Consider the following 19,081-nt stretch of genomic DNA (forward strand, 5'->3'; position numbering starts at 1 on the left):
AATTTGGTGATCCAAAGGTGAGTGAGAGGTATCTCTGGGAGCTCTTTCAAGAGGAGGTCAAAATGATTTATAAAGTGAGTGCCTCACCTTTCTATAACCTTAACAGTTTGCAGAGCAATTTCCTACCCAGTCTTGGTAAATGAATATTTAACATGTGAAAAGCCTGTGTAAATGGTGCCTCTAAAAACTCTTAAGTTCTTCCTTATGGGAAGACTTCTGTTTGAGCTTCTTTGTAAAAGAAGGTTTGTTAAATGAATGAATGAATGAAAGACAAAGTGAGTTTCCACCCCCCCACCCCCCGCCGCCCCCTCAGCCCCTCAGTCCCCCGCTTTCAGTATCAAAGGTAGTTTAAACCAAGCCCTTGACTGAGTCAACTCGAACTCCTGGAATCACTCATAAAAAGGAACATCTGCTAGGATCAGATAGGAATTAGTTCTGTTGAAACTGTTTCATTAAAACATGGGATGTGCTGCGAGGGCTGTGCCTACTCATCAAGTCATATTCTGGATCTTGATGATGGCTCTAAGGAGCACCCCCCTTTGTGAGGTTGTGCAGAATCCAATTGTGTGGAAGGTAAAGCTCTTTCACATCCTTGTCTCACACGGGGCAGATCAGTCTCTCGGCAGCTGTTTTGGTAAAGACTTTGAGTGTTGAGCTCAGAGATGACACCGAGGTTCTCAAAGACTCACCAGCCTTTGTCCACAGACAAGCAGATGGGCAGTCCCTACACCTTGGCTGGAGCAGCTTCTCTTTAAAAGGGGATATTGTTCTTTCTGTTCTCTAAAGAGGCAGCTCAGGCTCCTTGAGGTTACAGAGAAATCAGCTTCCCAATTTAGGGGAAACTGGAGCAGAGAAGATCTCACCAAGTTTCTAATACTTGGATTTTTTCATAGAGTTCTCCTCCCCCCCGCCCCCCGCCCAACACCCACCCCCAGGCACGTGGCATTCTAGCAAGTTCAAAATGTCTTAAATTCAGACTAATCGTTCATTTGAAACAGAACAACAACAAAAAGTAATAAAGCAACTAAATCTGAGTGTTGCAAACTCTTTTAGCAAATAATTGTGAAATAGCATTGACTTGGCCAGTTCCTGTTTTCATTTTCCATAAATCTATTCTGGTATCATTTTATTCCCTTGAAGTAGATGTAGCAAGTTCTCAGTGATACCAAATAAAACAACAAGAGGATAATCAACACGCCCCGCCCCCACTGTATATTAAACAACAACAGAAAGAACAGCAATGGCCGCAAATCTCTGTTTCTACATTCAACTTAGAAATATGCCCTTTTCAGGGAAAATCAAACATGCTTTAGAGAAATTTCCAGAATGACTTGAAAATGTCCCCAAACCAATATTAACACATCTGTAGTGAGTGATTAAGCACAGAGACTACATACTGGAGCAACTTGTGTGAAATGCCAAGGGTCTAGTGACTTAGAGTTTCTGAAGCATTTAGGGGGTGGGGGCAGCCTGGTGGGGTGGGCCCTCGTGGCTTCAACCAGGACTCTCCCTTGGTGTGCCACCCATCAGTTGTGTGCCCTCGGGTCAGTGACTTTGCTTCTCTGAATCTGCAGAGACTCATCTATGGGGGAGGGGGTACAATGATTGTGATCTCTAAAGCGTTGTTCAGAATTCCCAAGTGTGGGGAGGGTCTTCTGCATAGTAGGAGCTCAGAAAACAGTGGCTGTCATTGTTGCCAAGGGGGAGAGAGAAAGGATGCAGAAAAAGAAATCGAAGCTGTGTTTAGGTGAGGCATGAGGCAGGAGAGGTTTAAAAACATGAGGGAAATCCTATCAGAAGAAGATTGCTATGTAAGCAAAATGCCCCGTTATCTGAGTGAGGCTTTCGGGATAAAACTCTGACACCCAAATTCTTTCCGTGTGCTACTAATAGCACCATAGAGCACAACAAATGGAAGGCATTTACCTTTCACCAGCTCTCCCCTGCGCTGGCTTTTGATGGGGCAGTCAGTTCAGGCACCAGAGCCAACTGCAGGCACCCAGGCTGGCTGGCGGGAGCCAATTTGTAGCCTCCTCGTGGCCTGTTGCTTCTCTACTGCTGGCCCACCTCTCTAGCCCCTCGAAGCCCTCCTTGGGCACCTTTCTTAAATGGAAGGCACCCGGTGATGGCTGTTTGGAGGGGAGAAACGGGTTTCTGATTTGGTACTGGTTTTGCAGTACTGAAATGAGAAGGGGTTCAAAATATCACTCTGGGGTCATTTACCCTATCTGCCCTGAAGGTCTCCACTGGCCTGGCAAGGAGCAGGCCGGGTGAGCATCTGGTGTCAAGAAGAGACAGCGTGGGCTGGAACCCTGCCTGCATCCCAGGGGATTCCCTTGCAGTGCTCTGAACAAACCCAGAAGACAAAGTCTCAGAGCTGGCCAGGATCACAGAATGAGAATCCTGCACTTTGGGATCTTCCTCTCAAAGCCAGATCCCAGGGTTCTGCCCGCCCATGGCACCCCGAGGATCGAGCTCATCTCCCGCACACCCTTTCAGTTCCTTGTTCTGTGCTGTGGTCAGCAGGCTCCCGCTCATCTGCCCCGGGGAAGGCTGTCCCCTTCATTGTGACAGTCCCTGGCTGACACTGCATCTGGCATGCGTTCCTAGGATGGATGACTTGAAACGAATTTTGTATTCTGGCTTACAGCATTTTTTAGTCCCGGGACTTTGGGTCCTCAATAACCTTTGAAAGTCCTCATTATGCTCTGTCTAGAGGACCATAAAAGTTTGTATCATAAAAGGTTCAGCTTTTGGGTTAGTCCACCTATGAAGACATCGCAGGTTGGGAGTTCTGAGAAATCTAGTCTAGCCCCTTTGAGTTACGGTAAAGGCGTGAACACCTGGAAAGCGAAAGAACTTACTTACATACACTCAAGGAGATGGCAGAATTGCAAGTGATCCTAAATAGCGTGTTTAATTTGACCAAGGCTCCCCACACCCCAGGAGGCAGTATGGTATTAGGAATATAGGCTCTAGCAACCAAGCTGCTGGGCTCAAATCTTGGCTTTACCACTTATTAGCTGAGTGACGCCCAAGTCATTAAATCTTCCTGTGCCTCAGTTTCCTTCTCTGTAAAATGGAGATAACACTAGTTCCTACCTCTCTAACTTCTTGGAGGGTTAAATAAAATAACATTTCTACACAATTAGTGGTGCCTGCCACATAGGAAGCACTGCCTAAACATTTATTGAAATTATTATCAATAGATTCCATAAGGTCTGAATAACCTAAAAATCCCAGTTCAATAAACATTTTCAGGTTTTGCTCTATGCCAGGAGCAGCATGTAGATGGGAGATTCCAAACGAACAAGTCATGGAGTTGGCCCCCAAGCTGCTTGCAAAATCCTTTTAATGGGAACATCATGAAGAAATGACCCTGCCTTGGGCTTAGAGAGGAGCAGACCCCTATAAAGGCCAAGGGCAGACATCCAAGCTGTAGCTGTCCACAGTATACAGATGGGAAGGTAGAAGGCCTCTCATGAGAAATAGTGATTGCTACCTGCAATCAACTGTGTTTTCCAACATTGGTGGCGACTATACATTCCATTCCACACGCTCGTCTAGAGCCTTGCCACTTCCCCATCAAGAGATGGAGTCTAGGGACATCTCTGGCAGTTCGGTGGCTAAGACTCTGTGTTCCCAGTGCAGGGGACCAGGGTTCGATTCCTAGTCAGGGAGCTAGATCCCACAAGCTGCAATGAAGTGTTCTCATGCTGCAACTAAAGATCCAGCATGCTGGAATGAAGACTGAAGATCCTGTGTGCCACAGCTAAGACCAGATGCAGCCAAGGCTAATTTCAAAAAAGACAGAGGTGAAGTCCCTCCTCTTGAATCTGGGCAGGGCTCCCAACCTGCTCAGAAGGAATGGAATGGTGCAGAAGTGATCTGAGTAATTGCTGAAGGCCAGGTCATCAAAGGCTGGGGCTGGGAAGGAAGGTAGGCCCCCACCTTTGCTGCTGGACACTTTGCTTTTGGAGTCCTGAGCTGACATTTAAGAAACCCAAGGCTTCCACACTGTGGGGAAGCGCAGGTCACAGGAGAGAACGCGTGCAGGTTCTCTGACCGACCCCTGCTGAGACCCTTGCTGACAGTCAGATGTGTGGACGCAGACGCTTGCAGGTGATCCTAGTCTCTAGCTGCTAAGTCAGCCCCAGCCTTTGCGTTTTCCCAGCTGAATCTTCAGATATTGGGAAACAGGTTCAAGTCTGTTCCCTTTCCAAATCCCCAACCCACAGAATCTGTGCATAAACAAAAATGGCCATTTTAAGGCCGCTAAGTGCTGGAATACTTTGTTACACAGCAGCAGTAGACACTGCCCTCAAACCTTCTGCCAGGGCCCATTCTTTTAAGACTCTCAGCAACAGGCCCTTCTTTCTCCAGAGATCTTAAGGAAAGAAAGTGTGTGCATGGCACAGTTAATAAGGTTTGTTTTTTCATGAGCCTAGATTCACAGGGATCAAAGATGTTGCACCTAGAAAAGTTTCCAGGACTGTCACATGTAGGTAAGAAAAACTGTTCTTTTCTTCCTTCTAGGTTTTTTTGCTTATCTAAGAATTAAACCAACATAGCACAGGAGAAACAAATTAACTTCATATGTACAGGAGTCTGGGCGACTCAAAGAAGTGACCAAAAGCAGGCAGCTTTTAGACAAAGAAATAATACATTTGTGAAGAGTTAACAAGACCAAGGGGTTTGGGTTTGGGACACTAAATTAGTGATGTAACAAGGGTTACAGCTTTATACAGCTTTCTCCACCCTAAGTTTCCTGTCTCTGATGAGAAGGCTGTCTTCTTCCCTGGACAGGGAAAGTACCTTTTACATGGAAGCTTTATTCCCTGCTTTAAGGAGGACGAAGAAGGGTCAGAGTGTCCTTGTACCAGCTGTCTCTTAAGTAGATTTAATTCAAAATAATCAATATGCCAGCATGACACACTCTGCTTTCCCTGACATGCTTGCCAACCTAAGGGAGTCATTGCCAGCACCACCAGCCAAGAGGGCAGAACAAGGCAGTGGAGGCTCTCTAACTTGCCCTCACAGCTCTTCTGCTGAGCAGGCATGGATCACAGTGGCTCCTGAAGATGAAAATGCCAAGTGAATACTGGAGCAACGTTAAATTCACCCGGGGGGATGGAATTTCCCATAAAGAGAGAGAGGGGAACTCTTCATTCAAGTGGCAAGAGGTTTCCATAGTTTCTAGCCCCTGTTATTTATTTATTGTCTGCTGCTTGTCCAGATCCTTATATTTAATGTCTATTAATTTGTTCAGTCCTCATGCCAGGGTGGGAAGTCATTTGGCAACCTCGTTTTAAAGATGAGGAAACTGAGGCTCAAAGACTAACCCAAGAGCATGTGTATCTAATCAATGGTGATGCTCAGACTTAAACCTTCTAGTTCCAAATTCAGGTCTCCGGTTATTGTACTCTGGAAAGAATCCCCGTTCTGGAGCAAAAAATTAAACAACTTAAAAATTGTATTTGTTTGAAGGTTGTCAGGTTAAATGCTTGTTAAAGGTGTGATGTTTCTCACTGTTTTCAGGCCATTCCAAGGTACTAGGATTCTGCAGGTCACTTGTATAGAGAAGTTAGTTTTCTGCTCTGAGTGTTGGTTTTGTGTGTATATGAGGAGAAATCAGTGGTAGTTAGAAGTATTTGCTGCTATCCATGGTCTGTTTAGTTAAACCTATGATTTTCCCAGTAGTCATGTATGGATGTAAGAGTTCGACCACAAAGAAGGCTGAGAGCTGAAGCATTGATGCTTTCTAACTATGGTGCTGCAGAAGACTCTTGAGAGTCCCTTGGATAGCAAGGAGATCAAACCAGTTAATCCTAAAAGAAATCAGTCCTGAATACTCATTGGAAGGTCTGATGCTGAAGCTGAAATTTCAATACTTTGGCCACCTCATGCAAAGAACTGACTAACTGGAAAAGACCCTGATGCTGGGAAAGATTGAGGGCAAGAGGAGAAGGGGTGACAGAGAATGAAATGGTTGGATGGCATCACCGATTCAACGGACATGAATTTGAGCAAACTCTGGGAGATAGTGAAGGACAGGGAAGCCTGGCATGCTGCAGTCCATGGGGTTGCAAAGAGTCAGACATGACTGAACAGATGATCAACAGCAACATGGTGCAAATACTCCCGCCAGGGTTGATTACAAGCCACCAAGTTGACATCATTGACCATGGAGATGAGAACTGATGCTCACCTTCTGCTCTTGTGAGCCAGGACTAGCCAGCTCCAGCCATGGATGGAACCAATGTAATGACAGGCTTTTTCTAACTTTTCCCAAAGCAATCAAACACCTTCCACTCAAAAATTTCAAGTTGTCAAAGACAGAGAGCAATACAATGTTTCTGTTCCTCAAGTCAGCAGGACAGGGTCTATTTCTGAAGACCTTTTCTATAAACGGGGGCCCTCCTGGGTGGTGAGCAACCCTCAGCTCCAGATAACTCCTTGTATCTTTCACTGGTGGCCCAACCCCAATGATGGCATGACCATCCTACCCACAGTAGGGTCAGCCACGCAGGACTGGTGTTCATGGGGTCCCCTTGGCTTCCACCTTCCTGAGACTGTGGATTAAAAAAAAATGACAGGAAGAATGGGTGCCCAGTGTCCATCATGACTCTCTGAAAGGTGTGGGAATGCCCACTCCTCTCTCTTCACCCTGGATGTCTGGTAGCATGAGCTTCTATTCCTATGGGATTTTGGATGGTGTGAGATGAGTGGGGACCACCAGAGGGAGATCTAGATGGAGATAGAGATCTGAGAGGTCTCCTGATGGACAGGAGGCAGCTGACAGCAGGTAAGCTCCCCAGGGTAAGGATGGACGCCTGGGGGAATTTGTCCACATTCTCCAGGAGTCAGCGGCTGGTACAGAGCAGGCAGAGGCAATTAACCTGAATGTAGAAGTCTTTAATCTGGCTCCTGCCCTCTCTTTCCCAATCTCCACTCACTTCTAAGACAAGCTGAATTCTCTGCAACCCCTTGAAACACCCAGACTTCTCGTACTTGGTATTTATTCTCTTTCGACAAACCTACCATCCCTCTCTCTGTTTCACCCATGTAACCTCTGCTGGGCATGGCAGACCCATCTAGGCTTCACCTTCCAAAGAGTCCTTTTCTAGTCCTGGCTTCTTACCTCAACACACACACATGTACACACATGCACACACGCACGGAGCTGCCAAGACCAGGAAAGGCCTTTCAGCCTCTCAACCCCCGTTTCCTCATCTGTAGAATGAGGGGGTGGATAAGCGCTTAGGCGATTCTAGTGTTCTGGAGAAATTCATGCCCCGAGCCTGCACCCACATTGGGGCCAGGCGGCCACACAGCCTCCCCATTCTGTTCCAAGGAGAAATGCCTCAGCTCAGAACAATTTATTTGCAGGCACTTACAACGCAGGCTTGCCTATGGTGGCTGCAATTCCATGCTGACACTTTCAACAGAGCTGGCTTAATGGAGAAAAATGACTCTATTTCCTAAACAAGACAGACTTTGGTAGGAGTTGGGGTGGGTGGTGAGGGAACTCCTATTTATATGTCACGTTTCTCTAATTGAGGAATTTAAGCATCCTTTTGGCCTTGCTTTCCATTTCCTACCCATCACATTAATAAATATTATTGAAAGGACTAGAATCTTTTGAGAAAAACAAATCAAAATGACACTTTTGCAGTCCTTTCGGCTAGAAACATGGGATGACCAGTGTGGGCATCTCATGAAATTCCATCCAGTTAAAACCGAGGTTATTAGGCAATTAATACTTAGTTTTGGTTCTGCTTACTCTCTGGAAATGCTATTTTCCAAAAGCATAAATGTGACAGGAAATTTCTTCACTCCGTTTATCCCTAAGTAGTTTAAATATTATTTCATAATTGCAAATGGGCTTTTTCCTTCTTGTGCAGGCAGGCTATGGCTGGTTTTCTTATCTGAAGTGTGGGTGTGATCATATGTTTATTTCCAGGGTGACAGAGAAGAGAAAGCAAGTTCATGGATGGGAAGAACTCTTTCTAAACTTCCAAACATGCATGCAGGGAGGCACCATGGCCAAGGCCATCCTGGACAGGCTTCTAGCTCTAGGAGGTCAAGTGCCCTTTGACATTTGACGGGAGAATGAAGTGACACTCAGACAGGAGTGTGGGGTGGAATGAGGTCCCCTCTTAGGACAGTTGGAGAATCTGAAATGGAAATGCTTACACAAGACCAAGGCTTCTCCATGTTCTCTTTTTCTCCTTTGCTTTCACAATGTTTTCTCAGGAGTGCCCCTTTACCGTCTGCTGGAAGAGTGATATTTCTGTGAATCCGGTTCCTCAACCTCAAAATTCGAAGAATTTGCAAGCAGTCATCTCACGTGGCCCTGCCTCCAAGTTTCCTCGTGAACTCTCCCGTCACATGTCTACAAGTATGTCTAAAACAGCAGATCTGTGTGGTGCACTGGAAAATACTGAGGCCATTGGAATCGTATTTTTTCTTACCTTTGAATGCAAATGCACCCTGAGAAAAACACTCAGGGACTCCTCATATGTAAGGGAGGGCTTTGTAAGAGATGTAAGCTGCGGGGAGCCAGGCAGAGAACTTTCAGTAGAGGCTTCTAGATAAATCTCTTTTTACTCTCAGTCTGATCAAGTCCTGGCTAACTGATCTACGGAGGAGAAACAATTTCACCCCATTGATACCTCCTCCCATGGGTAGTCCCAGACTACCCCAGCCCCACTGCTTCTGCTGCCAAATGAAATACAATCCTTTATGTTTTTCTCATTTGTACTAGAAATTCACACCAGAGAAGGTACTCTGACCATGAAACTTTCCCTGTGGAAAAAACATGCCCACTGGGGTATGGCAGAAAAGGGCAGATTTAATTATTCAGAGCATCCAAGAGACAGGTGATTTAAAATATCCATCTTTTTAAATGCATTTCAACAAATATTTTAATATGACTTGCATCAAGAATTCACTGCTATGAGATCATGTGTGCATAGATCAGTTACTTTCTACAGGCATTAGGAAGGGAGAATATAGAGTGGATTAAAGCCTCAACTCCCTGGTAGAAATATAAATCTGATATCTGAAGAGTGTTGTACAAATTGTTCTCCACATGCCCATCATTTTCATGTTCTCCCAACCTTTTGTGTTTTTGTGGAAACCAAAGCACACAGAGGAGATTTGACCAGTCTGAGGATACACAAATTCTTTATCACCCTAGGCCAAGGCGACACTCCTGGGTTCTCGCTTCTCAGGAGCTCCCTAAGGTGGTGTTCCTAGGAAGCAAGGGCCTAGAATCTAGAATGCTCAGGGATGACAGATGGTGACTGGAAATGAAGAAGGATAAAGTCCAAGAGATCTCAGCCTGGGATGGGATGGAAAGCACACGGCCAGACAGCAGTCTGGGAAGGGAAGGTACAAGCATAGCATCACCAGACGTGGCTCTGGGCAAAGCCCCCCTTGGCAGACCAGTCAGAGTGTGGCCTTCTTCGGGGCCCCAGTCTTGTGTTATATATATACCAGATGTTCTTAGTACATCCAAATGTCTTCCTAGAAACCAAGAACTTAGGACAAACTCTCCGAGACACCAGAGGGTCAAAGGGTTGTAGCAGCTGAGTTTCCAGTCAGGGAATGTGATCCTGGCTGCCTGGAAAGACCAAAGAGCCTTCGTAACTTTAGCTTTTGTTTCCCTGGCCAGCCTTCATGGACACTGTGGTTGTAATCTGTTCAACACTTTAGAAACCATTAAGAGCCATCGTAGGCCTGCCAGAACCTATCCCTAAGTTCTCAGGAGAAATAGTAAAAAATGGTAAATGAATGGATTGACAAGTTGATAAAAATAGGGCTAATGAAGAGTCCATCCAATTTTCTACTAATTCTCCTTTCATTGACATAAAAGCAAACACCTGGATGAACTCTTCCTGGTACACTGCCTTCCAGTATCCGATGCACTTACTTAAATGTTACAGTATCTGATACGCGTGCTTGCTAAGTGGCTTCAGTAGTGGCCAACTCTTTGAGACCCCATGAACTGAAGCCCACCAGGCCCCTCCGTCCATGAGATTCTCCAGGCAGGAATGCTAGAGTCAGTTGCCATTTCCTTCTCCAGAGGATCTTCCCCACCCAAGGATCAAAACTGCGTCTCTTACGTCTCCTGCATGGGAGGCAGGTTCTGTAATTACCACTAGTACCAGCTCGGAAGCCTCCACAGCATCTGATGTACTTACATAAATGTTAGTGCAGGCTAGCCATCTTGGTATTAGTAAGTGTTATTTTCTCTACTTGAGTGATGAGGGAACTGAGACTCAGTGAAGTCAGAGTCCGACCCCAGCACAGTGGTGGTGATTTTGAATCCGAAGCCTGTGCTCGTTTCATCACACTCGAGGTCATGGTGCTTGGTGGAAGCCAAGAAAATCCACAAATGCCATTTTGGGATGTTTTGGCAGAGAAAAGGAGATGCATAAAGGCCATCACCCTAACCCTGATTCAAGCATAGAAGTTTTAAATTTTTAATTTATGTATTTTGGACATTTTTCACAGCATGTGGGATCTTAGTTCCCTGACCAGGGATCAAACCCACACCCCCTGCTCTGGAAGCACAGAGTCTTAACCACTGGACCGACAGGGAAGTCTCAAGCATAGCGGTTTCAGTGTCACTTTATTTTATATACTGGATTTCATGTGCAATTTCATTTGAATCAAAAGTTCTGGGCATATGAATGTGCTGAAGTTCATAATTCTCCAGTTTTTAGTGTAACATTGCCAAGTGAATAAGAGATCCTTAGATAAAGCTTAGATAAGGCTCCTGAGAGCCTTAGATAAATCATTTTTATATTCATTTGATCCTGGAGTGGTTGGAACTTTGGGTGATCTTTGCAGACATCACTATGGTAACTCGAGCCTCTGTCATTTGTGGGCACTGAGCCGGGGTTTGTGCTGTGGTTGTAACACTGAATCTCTGTGTGACCTTGAGCAAGTCACTTCCTCTCTCTGACCTCAGTTTTCTTATCTGTAAAATGAGGACATTGAACTTGATCAGCTTCCAGGACTGATGTTGCAGGAAAAGATATTGTACGAGGCACAGAGAACGCTTCAGTCTTCCAAAATAAAGTACCCAGGCTTACTGACTGGTGGCTTGGCAGTAAGAGTCCAGATTTAGGAAGGAAAAATACAGGCTACTCAGTTCAATTTGAATTTCACATATATAACAAGTATTATTATGATTTTTTTTGTATAAGTATATTCCATGCGATATTTGGGATATCATACTCAAAAAAGTATTTGTTGTATATTCGTTTTTTTGTTGTTTATTTGTTGTATCTACTTTTTGGTCAGTGATTGCACGGGGCTGGAGAAGTGTTTATCTGAATGCCTGGTATTTTATTTGGCAACTCTCCCTCAGAGGTACATTGTCCTCTCTGTTCCTTTAGCAAAAAACTGAACCAAATGAACAACAACAGAAAAAACCTGGTTAACATTTTGGTATTATTATCTTGATGAAATCTTCCTTTTTTGACGTTTCAACTTGTGACATCATAGCACCCAAAATATTCAATGCAAAAGGTAAAAACAATACTAGTTCCAGCTTTTCTGTTAATTTCACATTTATTTGTGTTTAAAGAACACAATTCTGTCCTTGTATATCACATTCTGTGTCTGCCTTAGGGAGATTTTTTCTCCCCAGATCTGGTGATCGAACAAATAGCTCTTGTCTGAAATAAGCCTCTCTTCTTCCCGCCTTAAACACGGCCAAAACCCACAGTGTCATCGCAAGGAATTCTGTTGGCTGTCTGACTTTCCTTCAAACCTTATTATTTGTGTTTTAATACATACACACACACAATCCAAACTTGCACTTTTTGCTTTTTGGTCAGTGATTGCATGCGGCTGGCGGTTTGGCGATTGTGAAATAGTCTTGAAATATCAGTGAGGAAAGCGTTCCTCCTGCATTTGTGGCCCAACTCTCTGCGGGAACTTCAGGTTTCTCTCTGCCTCCTGGGGTAGGAAGAAGCACCAACTTGGGGCGGCCCTGGGCCAGGGAAGCAAATAGGCTGGCAAGACTGAGCTCTCTGCATTCATTTGTACATGTGCTCCTGACATTTTTTCGGATGTCCTTTGCAAACATTGGTCCTGTTGGGAAATCGCTTGCATCCTGGGTATAGCCAGTGACACATCTGGGCACTGCCAAGCGCACAGATGGGGAGGGAGGGAGGGAGGGACTAGCTGAGTACCCAGCGGGAAGATGGCCCTCCATCCTGACCCTCTATATTTTGGACATCTTTGAACAGATTTGAGAAAGAAGGTGGTGTGTGGAAGGAGACACTGTGCCTGAGAATCCAGATTTGCATTTTCCTCCTGGGTCTGCCAGGGACCCACTGCCAGAGTGTCCATCCGGTCATAGAGGTGAAGTGAATGTGTTAGTTGCTCAGTTGTGTCCGACTCTTTGCAACCCCAAGGACTATAGCCCACCAGGCCCCTCTGTATGGAATTCTCCAGGCAAAAACACTGGAATAGGTTGCCATGCCCCTTCTTCGGGGGACCTTCCTGGCCCGGGAAATGAACTCGGGTCTCCTGCATTGCAGGCAGATTCTTTACTATCTGAGCCACCTGGGAAGCCCTCTGGTCATGGAGGGTTGGTTGAATTGACCTCTAAAAGATGTTCCAGTCTTGTCCTTCTCATTCATTCAGTGTGCAACAGTTTGTCCTTCTAAACACAGGTCTGGAAATAGAAAAGTCTGCAGCTTGGGGAGAACAGCAAGAGATGTTAGAATATAATTTTTTTTCCATTTGCATTTATCCAGAGAGACTTTGGGCTTCCCTGGTGGCTCAGATGATAAGGAATCTGCCAGCAATGCTGAAGACTGAGGTTCGATCCCTGGCTGGGGAAGATCCCCTGGAGAAGGGAATGGCTACCCACTCCAGTATTCTTGCCTGGAGAATTCCATGGACAGAGGAGCCTGATGGGCTACAGTCCATGGAGTCGCAAAGAATTGGAGACAACTGAGCAACTAACACTGACTAACTAGAGAGACTGTAAGAAATCAAGGTAAACATCAGAACACAGAGGCATAGTCAACTTCATTTTATTCTATCCATGCAGTGAGTGCCTAGGTGTGCCGTACACAACAGACTCTGTTTGTTGGGCAGAGAAGAAGCAGGCAGGGTTCCTGCCCTGGGAAGCTCACAGTCCAAGGGGCCAAAGAGACAAGGAACCTGGCAGTCCCCACAAGCTGTGGCTTTTGCATTGGTGAAGGGAAGGGAGAGCCCTGCGGGAGAACCGAGGAAGAAGTGGTTCGCTTACCTCTGCTTATTTCTCTTGTGGAAGTGATATGTAGGGGGTGGCGTGGACCATTGGGGCAGCAAATAGAGGAACTATATGCAATCAAAAATAGAGGAGCGAGGAGGAAATAAAAGTTCTAATCTAACAGAAGCACAGAGCAGCCCGACAAGGACCAAGGATGATGAGTAACTTTCCTTGATGCTTTTGAAGTTGGAATTTTTCTCCCATTAGAACTGAGCTCAGGGGACCGGAACCTGACTCCTAGCTCAAGAGGTGATGCTTGCTAGCTGCCAAAGGCAAAGCATTTGGGGTGCCTGTATCCCTGGGGAAGGGACTCGGGGCTTCCCATGGGAGGATGGGGAGGCTGCTCTCAGAGGTTTTGTGTTCCTCTTAGGGCCACCTGGTGTGGCCACTGCTGCAGATGGGGACAGGCTGGGCCCAGGAAGACATTCTGTTCTCGGACTCTCAACTGAGGTGTGAGAATTCCCATACCAAGGGTATCTTTTGTATGCAGGCTGGATCAGTCCACACAGAGAGGACAGGCTGCTCTGGGAATAACGAGCCATACTGCGGTCCTAACAGAGCTTCCAAATGCCCATGTCATGGAACGAGCATGGGGTCTGTCAGTTCAGTTCATTTCAATCGCTCAGTCATGTCTGACTCTTTCTGACCCCATGGACTGCAGCACGCCAGGCCTCCCTATCATTACCAACTCCTGGAGTTTACGCAAACTCATGTCCATTGAGTCGGTGATGCCATCTAACCATCTCATCCTCTGTCATCCCCTTCTCCTCCTGCCCTCAATCTTTCCCAGCATCAGGGTCTTTTCCAGAGTCAGTTCTTCGCATCAGGTGGTCAAAGTATTGGAGTTTCAGCTTCAGCATCAGTCCTTCCAATGAATATTCAGGGTTGATTTCCTTTAGTATGGACTGGTTGAATCTCCTTGCTGTCAAAGGGTCTCACAAGAGTCTTCTCCAATTCCACAGTTCAAAAGCATCAATTCTTTGGTGCTCTGCTTTCTCTATAGTCCAATTCTCACATCCATACATGACTACTGGAAAAACCACAGCTTTGACTAGATGGACTTTTGTTGACAAAATAATGTCTCTGACTTTTAATATGCTGTCTAGGTTGGTCATAGCTTTTCTTCCAAGGAGCAAGTGTCTTTTAATTTCATGGCTGCAATCACCATATGCAGTGATTTTGGAGCCCCCCAAAAATAAAGTCTATCACTGTTTCCCCATCTATTTCCCATGAAGTGATGGGACCAGATGCCATGATCTTAGTTTTCTGAATGTTGAGTTTTAAGCCAACTTTTTCACTCTCCTCTATCACTTTCATCAAGGCTCTTTAGTTCTTCTTCGCTTTCTGCCATCAGGGTGATGTCATCTGCATATCTGAGGTTATTGATATTTCTCCCGGCAATCTCGATTCCAGCTTGTGCTTCATCCAGTCCAGCATTTCTCATGATGTACTGTGCAGATAAGTTAAATAATCAGGGTGACAATATACAGCCTTGACTGTATGGGGTCTGTAACTGTCCCTTGTTTCAACCCCATAGAGCTCGCCAGTCAAACCTCCAACTCTATCCACAAGCTGAACTCCTTGATCCATCCACCATCCACTGGTTCCTCACCTGCAACACGTGGCCCCGGCACATTGTCAGCTGTCAACAGATATTCAAGGGTATGTCAATTACACCTCAACTGGAAAAAAAAAAAAAAAAAGACAGAATGAAGATGAAGTCGTGCTGAATTAGGGTGACTCCTAACCCAAGGACTGGTATATTTATAAGAGAAAGGAGAGGGAGATTGAACGCTGAGACAGAGAAACAGAGACATACAGAAGTGGCAGAAATGAACACCCTTTGATGGGAGAGGCTGAAGTGACGCAGCTGCAAGGCTCCAGAACCTCAGTGACTGCCTGCAACCTCCAGGAACTAGGAAGGGGTGGGAAGAATTCTACAGTCATCCTGGGAAGAATAAATGAATGAATGAATAAAAACATATTCAATGGCTGACTGAATATTGAACGAGCTTGATGTCTGAGTGGAGAAAATGTAGAGAATGATCACAGGCCAGTGCAGCGGAGGCTCTTTGAGCTGGAACCTTAGAATCTCAGCTGTTCCCTTCTCCAGGTGAGTTCTTGGGCAAAGTGATGGGTGTACTAACGAAGAAGGTCAGTGTAGGAAACGTCAAGCTAGCACTGAGGTTTACGTGAAATATGAGGCGAGAGAGGTTGGTTGAGGACAAAGCATGAGGGCACGCAACAGTGTTTGGACTTGATCTTATCAGTAAAGGGAAACTGCACAGATTATAGCGTAGGAACTTTATTTCCATCAGAGCTCAAGAATCTCCTTCTGGAAGCCTTTTAAAGTTTATCTCGAACATTGTGAACTGCCCCTAGTTGTTATTTAAGTCATCCCTAAACGATTCTATGTTTTCGCTGAGCACTCTTTGGCTTTCTGAATCTGGGCGTGTCCCCCAGATTTGCTTTGCTTCTGCCTCTGTGCATGCCAGGCCATGCTGTGATTACTCTTTGCTGCCTTTTGTTCCACACCAAGGCCTCTAAAGTCCCCCAAGCTAAGGGGGACGGAAGCCAGTCGCAATAGCCATATACCTTGGGTGAATTCCATGCACACTTTAAGTCTCGCTGAGCCCAAGTGACAAGACTAACAGAGCACCATGGAAAACAACATGGAACTCAACAGTCCTCAGGCCCCAAGTCAGAGAGCTCATCTGAAAATCCTCCTCGAGGTCAGTGGTTGTTTAACCCAGATCTCCCATTCAAGGCAGTTCTGGCAAGAAGTGTCTGTGGTTGGGTGTAAAATGCTGACCCACTCCCCCAAACGGCTACTGTGAAATTTAATTATTTAAAAATGTTTGGCTGCTCTGTGAGGCAGGCAGAATCTTTGTTCCCCTGCCGGGGATCGAACCTGTGCCCCCTGCACTGGAAACACAGGGTCAGAGAATTCCCGAATTTAACTTTTATTTTCCTTCTTCCTGCCTGTATCAGATGGATGGGAAAATGGAGAGAATTGCAGGAAGAAGACTCAAAAGCATCTGGGGGTTTGGAGATGAGGCAGGTCAGATTTGAAGGCTCATGTGCTTAGACACTGTTGAATTGTGTTCCCAAAAATGATATGTGGAAAGTTCTCACTCCCAGTACCTTATGGAATGTGATTTTATTTGGGCATTAGACATTGTGGGTGCAATGTGTCAAGTCAAGGCACAGTCGTACTGCATTAGGGTGGGCCCTTAACACAGTATGACTGGTGTGCTTGTAAAGTAGTGTGAAGTCAAACAGCCAATGCCACGTGATGACAGAGGTAGAGACTGGAGAGGTGCGGCTGCAAGCCACGACCACCGAGGATTACGGCCCCGCCAGGTGCCAGGAAGAGACAAGAAATGATCTACCCAGAGAGTCCAGAGGATCCTGGCCCTGCTGACACATTGGCCTTAGACTTTCAGCCTCTAGAACTGCCAGAGAAGAAGCTTCTATTGTCAAAGCCTCCCAGTCTGTGGCCCTCTGTTATAGCAGCCTCAGGTAACTAACACAGACACGTACTGCTGAAAGGGACTGGGAGTCTTTCTAGCTTATCTTCCTGTCCCAGGAGCTGTGCTCTTACCCGTAGTAAATAGAGGTGAACTACATCTCCTAGAGGGGCTGCTCCGGTGGTTAAGAATCTGCCTGTAACACAGAGTTCAATTCCTGGGTCAGGAAGATCCCCTGGAAAAGGAAATGGTAATCCATTCCAGTATTCTTGCTTGGGAAATCCCATGGACAGAAGAGCCTGGCGGGCTACAGTCCAAAGGGTTGCAAAAGAGTCGGATACAACTTAGCGACTAAGCAACAATAATATCTCCTGGCAGCAAGGTCCAGAATCATTCTTCTGAAATATCTGTAGCACGTTGCTAGGTGTCCCTTGAGTCCTCAATAATGTCTTGTTTTAAAACTAGGTTTTAAATTACAGTTAAAGCCTCACAGAACAACATTGAGGGGAATTCAAAATATGGAAAATATTCATCACATCCTTCATAAAACTTCCCTTTTTCCACGGCCCCTGCCAGCGCTCTTGCATTCACGTACACGTGTATGTGTTTGCAGCCTCTGTCCACACTCGCGCTTGTGACTGCCCTTCCCCAACCAATATTGTTGTTACATCATCTTATATTGTCGGCCTAATATTCCATCCGGTCGTTATACCACAACCATTTCACCATTTCACTTTTTTCAGTCATTAATTGCGATTATGATTTTTCTTTTTCACTCATCTAGATAATGTGACAAAGAACATCTAGATAATGTTACAAAGAACATTGTGTTTAAAATTTATTTTCCAATTTCATTGAGAAATAACTGACACATATAAGCTTAAGGTATGCAGCACAGTGTTTTGATAAACGTGTCTTGTGAAAGGATGACCGCAGTAGGTTCAGCCAACATCCAGCTTCTATCTAGATACAATGAAAAGAAATATGTTACAAATTTTTATTTTGGGGGGATTATTTCTTTTGGATAAATTTCTATGATGGATTTATTGGCTCAAGGAGTACAAATAATGTTAGAGATTTTGTTACATATTATTGTATTGTTCTCTAAAGGAAACCAAAATACAGTGCCAGCAGAAAATATGTATCAAATTGTGCTTTACTACATTTTTGTTTTCTGAGGTTGGAAATAAATTTATTTTCTCCATATTTCCCTTATGTTAATTGATATTTGTCCATTATTCTATTGGGTCCTGATTGTATTAGCTATTTATATGCATTAAATGAAGCCACCTGGGCTGTATTCTTAGAAATAAATAGCTTTCCTTTTATTCTAATTGCATTTGTTTTTATTGAAGAGACATTTTTTTGAGGAGAAGTTGTGGTTGTAGAGTTGAATTTTTTCTTCCTTTGGAAGTTGTGCTTTTATTTGCTATTTATGAAATAAACACTCCTCCAAACTTATGATTAAATATTCTATTTTAGGTGTTTCCCTGGTGGTCCAGTGATTAAAATTCGCCTGCGGATGCAGAGGACATGGGTTTTATCCCTGGTCTGGGAAGATGTCCGCACGCTGTGAGGCAACCAAGCTCCTGCGCCGCAGCTAGTAAAGCCCGTAGGCCCTGGAGCCTGAACTCTACAACAAGAGAAGCCATCAGAATGAGGGGCCCAAACCCTGTAGCTAGAGAGTAGCCCCTGCTTTCTCTAGTCATAACTAGAGAAAGTCTATGCCCAGCAACGAAGATCCAGCACAGCCAAAAATAAATGAATAAATATGTTTTTAAATTTAAAAAAGTATTTAATTTTACTTCCATTATTTCTATGGCTTAATTCAATAGTTCACTTTTTAATCCATTTGGAGTTTGTTTTTTCATATCATATATAGTGTAATCTAAATTATCTCCAAACTGTAACCTAGTTACATAAAATAATTGATTAAATAAGAATTAATTATCCCCATTGATGTGTTCTTGATATACTAAATAATCCTATGTACTTTGTTCTGTTATAAAAATGCACATTCTTTACTTTTTGAATATTGTACATTGAAAATTTTTATGTACGTATTTATTTATTTATTTATTTTTGGTCCTGACTAGGATCAACCCATGCCCTCTGCAGTGGAATCACAGAGTCCTAGCCACTGGACCATCAGAGTATTCCTTGTAAAATTTTATTATTGCTGCTTTGTGACTTGGTTTAACTCCTAGTATATCTCCTTCTATGTCTGATTATTTTCCCAGTATTTTATTTTGTATGTGTGTTCTCATGCATTTATATTTCCTATGATCTTTAATTTGGTGAGTTCTAAAAGAAAGAAAGTTATGAC

This window comes from Capra hircus, chromosome 8 (assembly GCF_001704415.2).
Source record: "Capra hircus breed San Clemente chromosome 8, ASM170441v1, whole genome shotgun sequence".
Lineage (NCBI taxonomy): Eukaryota > Metazoa > Chordata > Mammalia > Artiodactyla > Bovidae > Capra > Capra hircus.